This window comes from Grammomys surdaster, unplaced genomic scaffold (assembly GCF_004785775.1).
Source record: "Grammomys surdaster isolate TR1022 unplaced genomic scaffold, NIH_TR_1.0 125026, whole genome shotgun sequence".
Taxonomy (NCBI): Eukaryota; Metazoa; Chordata; class Mammalia; order Rodentia; family Muridae; genus Grammomys; species Grammomys surdaster.
In genome coordinates this window covers 12,605-18,776 of record NW_021619942.1, presented here as the reverse complement: position 1 = coordinate 18,776, position 6,172 = coordinate 12,605, and the positions used below count along the sequence as shown (strand labels likewise).

Sequence of the window (6,172 nt, the reverse complement as noted above, 5' to 3'; positions counted from 1 at the left end):
TCAAGAATTTCTGATGATTAGTTTGGCAGAGATCAAGGAATTGACGAGACTGCAGCTGCTTTGCTGAGAGATCTGAATTTCCTGCTTAGTGGCAAAGGATGCCAGGAGGAAGTTCTGTGAGAGTAACAAAGTCTTACTCTCAAGATAGAGTGCTGAAGGATTTCATCCTCAATAGATTCTTTTAGCTTACATGAATATGTGATGCCAAGACCAGAGAGGGATATTCCCCTGTCATGTATCAGATCTCAGATATTTTGGTCTTGAACACACATGTTGTGGGCTGAATCACAGTCTGAGGTATATGTAGTAGTGTGTGATCTCTCTCCATGCAGTTAAGAAGCATGGATAGGTGGTGGCTTGTGGGAGATGTTTGGTGCTTGTGTTTATGTTCAATATTTTTTTGTGCTAAGTAGTACAGACTACATTGTCAGATATAAGCTGACACTGCCCTCAATTTCTTCTTGACTGGGAAAGCTTATGCATTGAAGGGTTAGTTGGACTGCAGCAAGGACTTTGCTTTACGTCTAGTGATGGTTGTTGGGAGCAGGGACATAGGTGAGGAGACCAGCCTGAAGACAGCTTTCTTGCTCTTTCATGAATTCACTGTGTCTCTAGAATGCCCTCTTTCTCTGGCTTCTGTTTAGGACTAAGCATAGTTTCTCCTTTCCCTGTTGTATAACCTCTGCAAGTTTACTTGTGTTTATCTACCTTAAGGGTCCGTTGGGAAAGAATCATCCCAAGCCTACACCATGAGTGAGCAAGAGCAGAGAATGAAGAGGTTGGAGAACCTCAAAAGGGATCTTGAAATGATGAACAAGGAGAGAGACGAACTCCGGGGAATCCTGGCACATTATACTAACAGGGATTTGAATGACAGGTAGTCATTATGCCCAGTTTTCAGCTGACTATCTTGGGTCCTCTCTGTTGGTCCCAGATTTCTCATGTCATAGGAGGCTACAACTCCAGGCTGTCCTCAAGTCCAAATTCACTTTGCTGTTAGGATTTCAGACACAGACCTTGATGTTCAGATAAGAGAGATATGGGGTCAAAGGCTATTTTGATTTCTCCTAAAGTAAATCAGAGTCCTTGCAAAGAATCCCAGTCTGGAAATAATAGTAGTAATGGGTGAGCTCTCATCATACATTTTAAAAAGCCTGGACTGGTATTGCTTTGTGGGAGATGCTATCTGCTCTCCTTTTATGGACAATCATTTTTGTAATTTCCTAGAGATGCTTTGGGTTCATTTATTCCTGTCAATAGCTGGAAGGACCTGTTTCTGCATGCTGCCTCTCAGTGAGACTGGATTTGCTGAAAGTCATCATGCTTTTCTCAATTTGTGTCCATTATACTCTGAGATAATGCCACATCACTGTATTTATTTGATATTATGATTGTGTGTGTCTTTGTGTTTGTGTGTGTCTGTCTGTCTGTCTGTCTCTCTGTCTGTCTGTCTGTCTGTCTGTCTGTCTGTGTTTCACTTAAGATCCAGGGAATCTGTGTAGAGTGTTGGGGCCTGTGGATTTACCTGACTCATTTTGCAGGTAATGAGAGTGATGAGGCCATGGAGACTCACTTGTAGCAGCACAACACATGACCTCTGTGCTCACCTCTGATAGTCATTGGAAACTCCTGATATGTATAATATCCTTTTCCTTGTAAATAGTGATTATGTCCTTTGGGAATTTAGGTAGCAATAGAACCAAGGATTGAGAAAATCTTATTTAGAAACAGAAAAAGAGCCATCCCAGATTAAAGTTGGACCCAGGACTGTGACACAGGCTCCTGGACAGCTTTTAAAGACCTAATCTATTTTTTAAAGCCCCCTCTGGGAACTAATGCAGGTCAGCTCCCTTCTTTTAGTTCCATAACTCTACTGGACTCAGACTAAGATTATCAAGTTTAATAAGCACCAAGAGGACCCAGTTCAAAGGGGCCAGGATGTGGCATGTATTGGTTGGGGTAGTTCATGAGTCAAGTTGAATTTATGTAATGCTTGAAACCTCAGTTCAGAGGATTATATGCTCCTTGTACCATGCCCTCCCACAGGACCAACTTTGAGAACATGATGGTTGAGATGCAACACGACCAGGTAATGACCGATCTCAAGAAAATTCCTCAGGAGATCAGTGAGGCCTTGTACAAGTGCAAGGAGCTGTCTAAAGAAAATCAACTTTATTGGTGAGTGACTATCAGTGTCATTAACCCAGCACTAGGCACAGAATATATCTGTCAATCATTAACTTTCAAACAAAGTAAGGGGCTGGTTCTATACTGTTTGCCTTTCAACAGGAAGCTTCCCTCCCTCAAAGAAAGGCTCTAGGATTTTTACCTCTTGGACTGATTTTGATGAGGTGTGATGACTCTGTGAGCCCTTGGAATCATTCTCCTTCCCAACTTAGTATCCTCTGGATAGAAAAGGTGTGCACCTTAATGGAGAAATCAGTCAACCTTGAGTCTCTGGGCCCTGAAAACAGATTTATAGATCTGGTTTGCATGAGACACATAGAACGATTGTATATTTGTTGAGTCTGATCTCCTCTTCTAGATAATATTTGCCCTCTGTCTACCTACATGTGGTTTTCTAATACCTGGACATAAAGACAATCGTGGGGCCTATGTACTCTTCTGCTAGATATATGAGACCCTGTTGGTGTCACGGTTTTCAGAAGTACTTTGAGTCTTCTGGAATGTTACTCTCTTCTCAATTTGACCTTATTATATGTGATGTTCTATGGCTGCTCTGGTCTGTAGTCTGCGTCTGTCTGGTGACCAGGGCCCATGGTGAGAAGGGATGGTACTTGGAGAAGTGGGAGGAAGATGGATGCTGCCTGCAAATCACCATTTCTTCTTTGCGATTCAGCATCAGGAACTGTCATCTCCTGGCAGAGTCTCTTCATACAAAGAATCAAGTAAAAATTCTGTGGAACGAGAACAGGCAGCTGCTAAGTGAGTAGATTGCACTGGAAGACTGTACTAAGAAAACAAAGAGGCTATGTGTGGAGGCCAGCTTGAAGATATACGACAAGTATACCAAACAGCAGCAGCAGCAGGTAGGATGCATGAAGCATCAGGGGCAGTTTGTGGATTCATGTCTAACCATAAACACAGCCAAGCCCAGATAACCATCATCTACCTTGTCCAGACACTCTCCTATGTCTTACCCAGTTTTTCATTTCTGTGATCATTTACAAGTCTTTCTGTGTAGTTAGCCTCTTTTAAGAAACTGGATGATTGGCAAGCAATCCCTCCTACTCAGCTCCAAGCTGCAGTTCCTTAAGATATGTTGAAATACACATTACACCTCTACATGCCTTTATGCTATAGGGGTTCTATATGGGTGCCTCCGATGTAGTAGCACAGAACATTGAGTGATATAGTCAGGGCCTGTAACTCACTTGCTTTGGATCCATGGTTCCAGCTGCATATGTAATGGAGGATGGCCTTGTCAGACATAGGTGGGAGAGGAGGTCCTTGGTCCCATGAAGGCTGGATGCTCCAGTTGGGGTAATTCAATGGCAGGGTGGTGAGTGGGGGTAAATCCTCATTGAAGGAGGAGGAGGTTGGATGGAATAGAGGATTTCTCGGTGGGAGGATGAAGAAAGGTGATAACACCTGAAATATAATAAAATATCCAATAAAAAGATTATTTTAAAAAAAGAGGTGGGGTGGGGGCTTGTATCTTTTCTCTATCTCTCCCCCTGAATTGCAAAATTGTCTCTTCCCACTGACTAGACCTTGATTCACACTGACAGAGCCTGAGGAACAGCTTGTCAGTCCTGGTTTCTGTCAGTGTTGCTAGGGTTCTTTCCTGGAGTTTATATTCAGGAGCTTACTGGATGAACAGGGATGTGTGAAAGGCTTCTCATAGGCTGAGGGTTGGGTTGAGAGATGTGAGGCACCAAGAGAAAAATTTCCAGAACTCTCTCAACCTAGTCTGCAGAAGAAGTTACTCACTAAGTGTTTTTAGTTCCCAAGGGATGGAGAGCAGTGTCCTGGGTCACACTTGAAACATCAGCTTTTCTACATTCAATGATTCCTCCAGCATTGATGTTTCCTTATTGTTTCCTGCTCACTTATGATTTCTGGTGTGTGTGTGTGGAGGGGCATATGCATGTCTGTGCCAATATGTATACTGATGGGTGTGCTGAGAGGCCACTTAATTACATATGGTTTTGATAAGTCTTTCTGCAACATAGCCCAGGTCTCTCACTGAGTCTGAACCTTCCTGTATTGGTTAAACTGTCTGATCATCACCTTTGAATGTTCTGTCACCTTCCATCTAGAGCTCCTGAAATTATTAGGTCTCTGGTAATTTTTACAAGGTTTAATTACTCATAGAGAGGAAGAACATTTTTACATATTTCATTGTTTTGGGTTTTGTTGTTGCTTCTGTAAGAAAACAATTCATTATTATGGAAGAAGTCAATGCTATATTTGGCAGTTGTCAGGCACACAACTTGGGCCACTGAGCCTTGTTATGAGCTTTCTTGTCATTTGGCTGAAATCGGCAGAAAAGTGAGGAGGGTACTGGTGTGCCAGGATGGGTCTTACCCAAGAAACCTAGGCTCCATGTAACCCACAAGTGAGTTTTTCAATCCAATAACACTTTACAAACCAACAGAACCTATGTTGCCAACACTTACATGTGAATAATCTCATATTTAGCCCAACCCACCCTTTCCAAATCTTACCATGTGACTTCAGAATCCCCTTCCCAGTCCCTCTCTCTCTCCTTACCTAAAGTTTCCTAAACCTGGGTTTGGAGGCACACCCATGTGAGGAACAACCGAGAATCAGACATGGTACTCTTGGAACCAGAGCAGGATATGGGTCAGCAAGTGGTGCTCAACAACTGCTAGCTGCACTCATGAGACAAAAGGTGTCTCCAAGGTAGTCCTGTCCAAAAGAACTTTAGGGACCTGAACACCAGCCTCTCTATTCGAAGGTGTGAGTGTGGGGCTCTTAGAGGGAAAGGGGTAGGAGTCCAGACACCCAAGATTCACAGAAAGGATGGTTCATGACCTGATGCGCATGTGGTGGGTGTGGTAGAGGGACTACCAAGGCCACCTCACCTGGCTTCTCACGACTGGACATCTGCTGCTCCTCTGAATCCAGTGTCTCCAGAGACCAAACTTCTTCCCAAAGCTACATGTCTGTGTCCGAACTTAGCCCTAGGGCAGAAGTAGCTGCAGCAGCAACTCAAACCCTGGGGTCAGGGGAACAGGCACCCAGGCCAGAAATGAGCTTCCTAACCACTTCTGCTCATGCCTCTCCGTCTCCTCCACCTGCTAAGGCTAAGGAAACATAAAACACAGCAGCCTGTCATCATGCTCCTCTACCTAGCTCAATAGAACAAAAGGAGACAGATAATGCTCTAAAGTCAGATTGTCAGCCATTGGTAGAGGAAAACTATTTATCACTATTGAAACTGTACATATAGAGAAAACTGTGAACCCATAATGAAATCATTTTTAGGAAAACAAAACACTGTTGTACATGGAGGTGAGTAGAAGGCTGCTGTGTCATATCCATGTGCCTGAGAGTCAACAAGGCTGGCTAAGGGTCTGTGTCCCTTCTCTGCTCTTGGTGGATAGTGACTGCCCGCAGGAGGATCGTTGCATCTTCTCAGCATCCTAGTTTGTCTTTCTAATTACCCCTTACCATTTTCTTTCTAACTCTGCCTTAGTTTGTCTCAGTTATCCTTGGCCTTGGAGTTTGTCCTGGGTATTACTATTTGAGAGACTGAGTTGCTTGGTGTTGCATCTGCATCTAGCAGGAGGCCCATACCTATGGTGGGGTGCTAGACCAGGTCTGGCTCAGACACCCCTTTAGGGTCCTGATAGTCTAAAGCACTCACCCTGTGTTCTGTCTGTAGCACTCTTTAAAGGCTGTCATTCAAAAATGATTTGCTTTGAGTTAAAATCATCCTCAAGGAGGGTTGGAGAAAATGAGCAACTTTACATATTTCTGATGGTGTAAAATGGGGTAGGCCTCTGAGAAGCCATGTACAACTTTTCAGAAAGTTAAACTGTCGTCCCTGTTTACCCAGCGACTCCAGAACAAGAAGTAGGTTTCCACAGAGAAATTAGGGCAAATCACGGTTGTAGTGGCACTTCACAGAACTGCCCTGAAGTAGAAACTATGCGGATGTCTTTCAGTCAAGGAGTGAAAA

At 43.6% G+C, this 6,172-nt stretch overlaps 1 pseudogene; it reads left to right on the top strand.

Annotated features, from left to right (window-relative positions):
* The first annotated feature begins 714 nt into the window (after positions 1-714).
* LOC114636895 lies at positions 715-5,540 on the top strand (annotated as a pseudogene).
* The last annotated feature ends 632 nt before the right edge of the window (positions 5,541-6,172 follow it).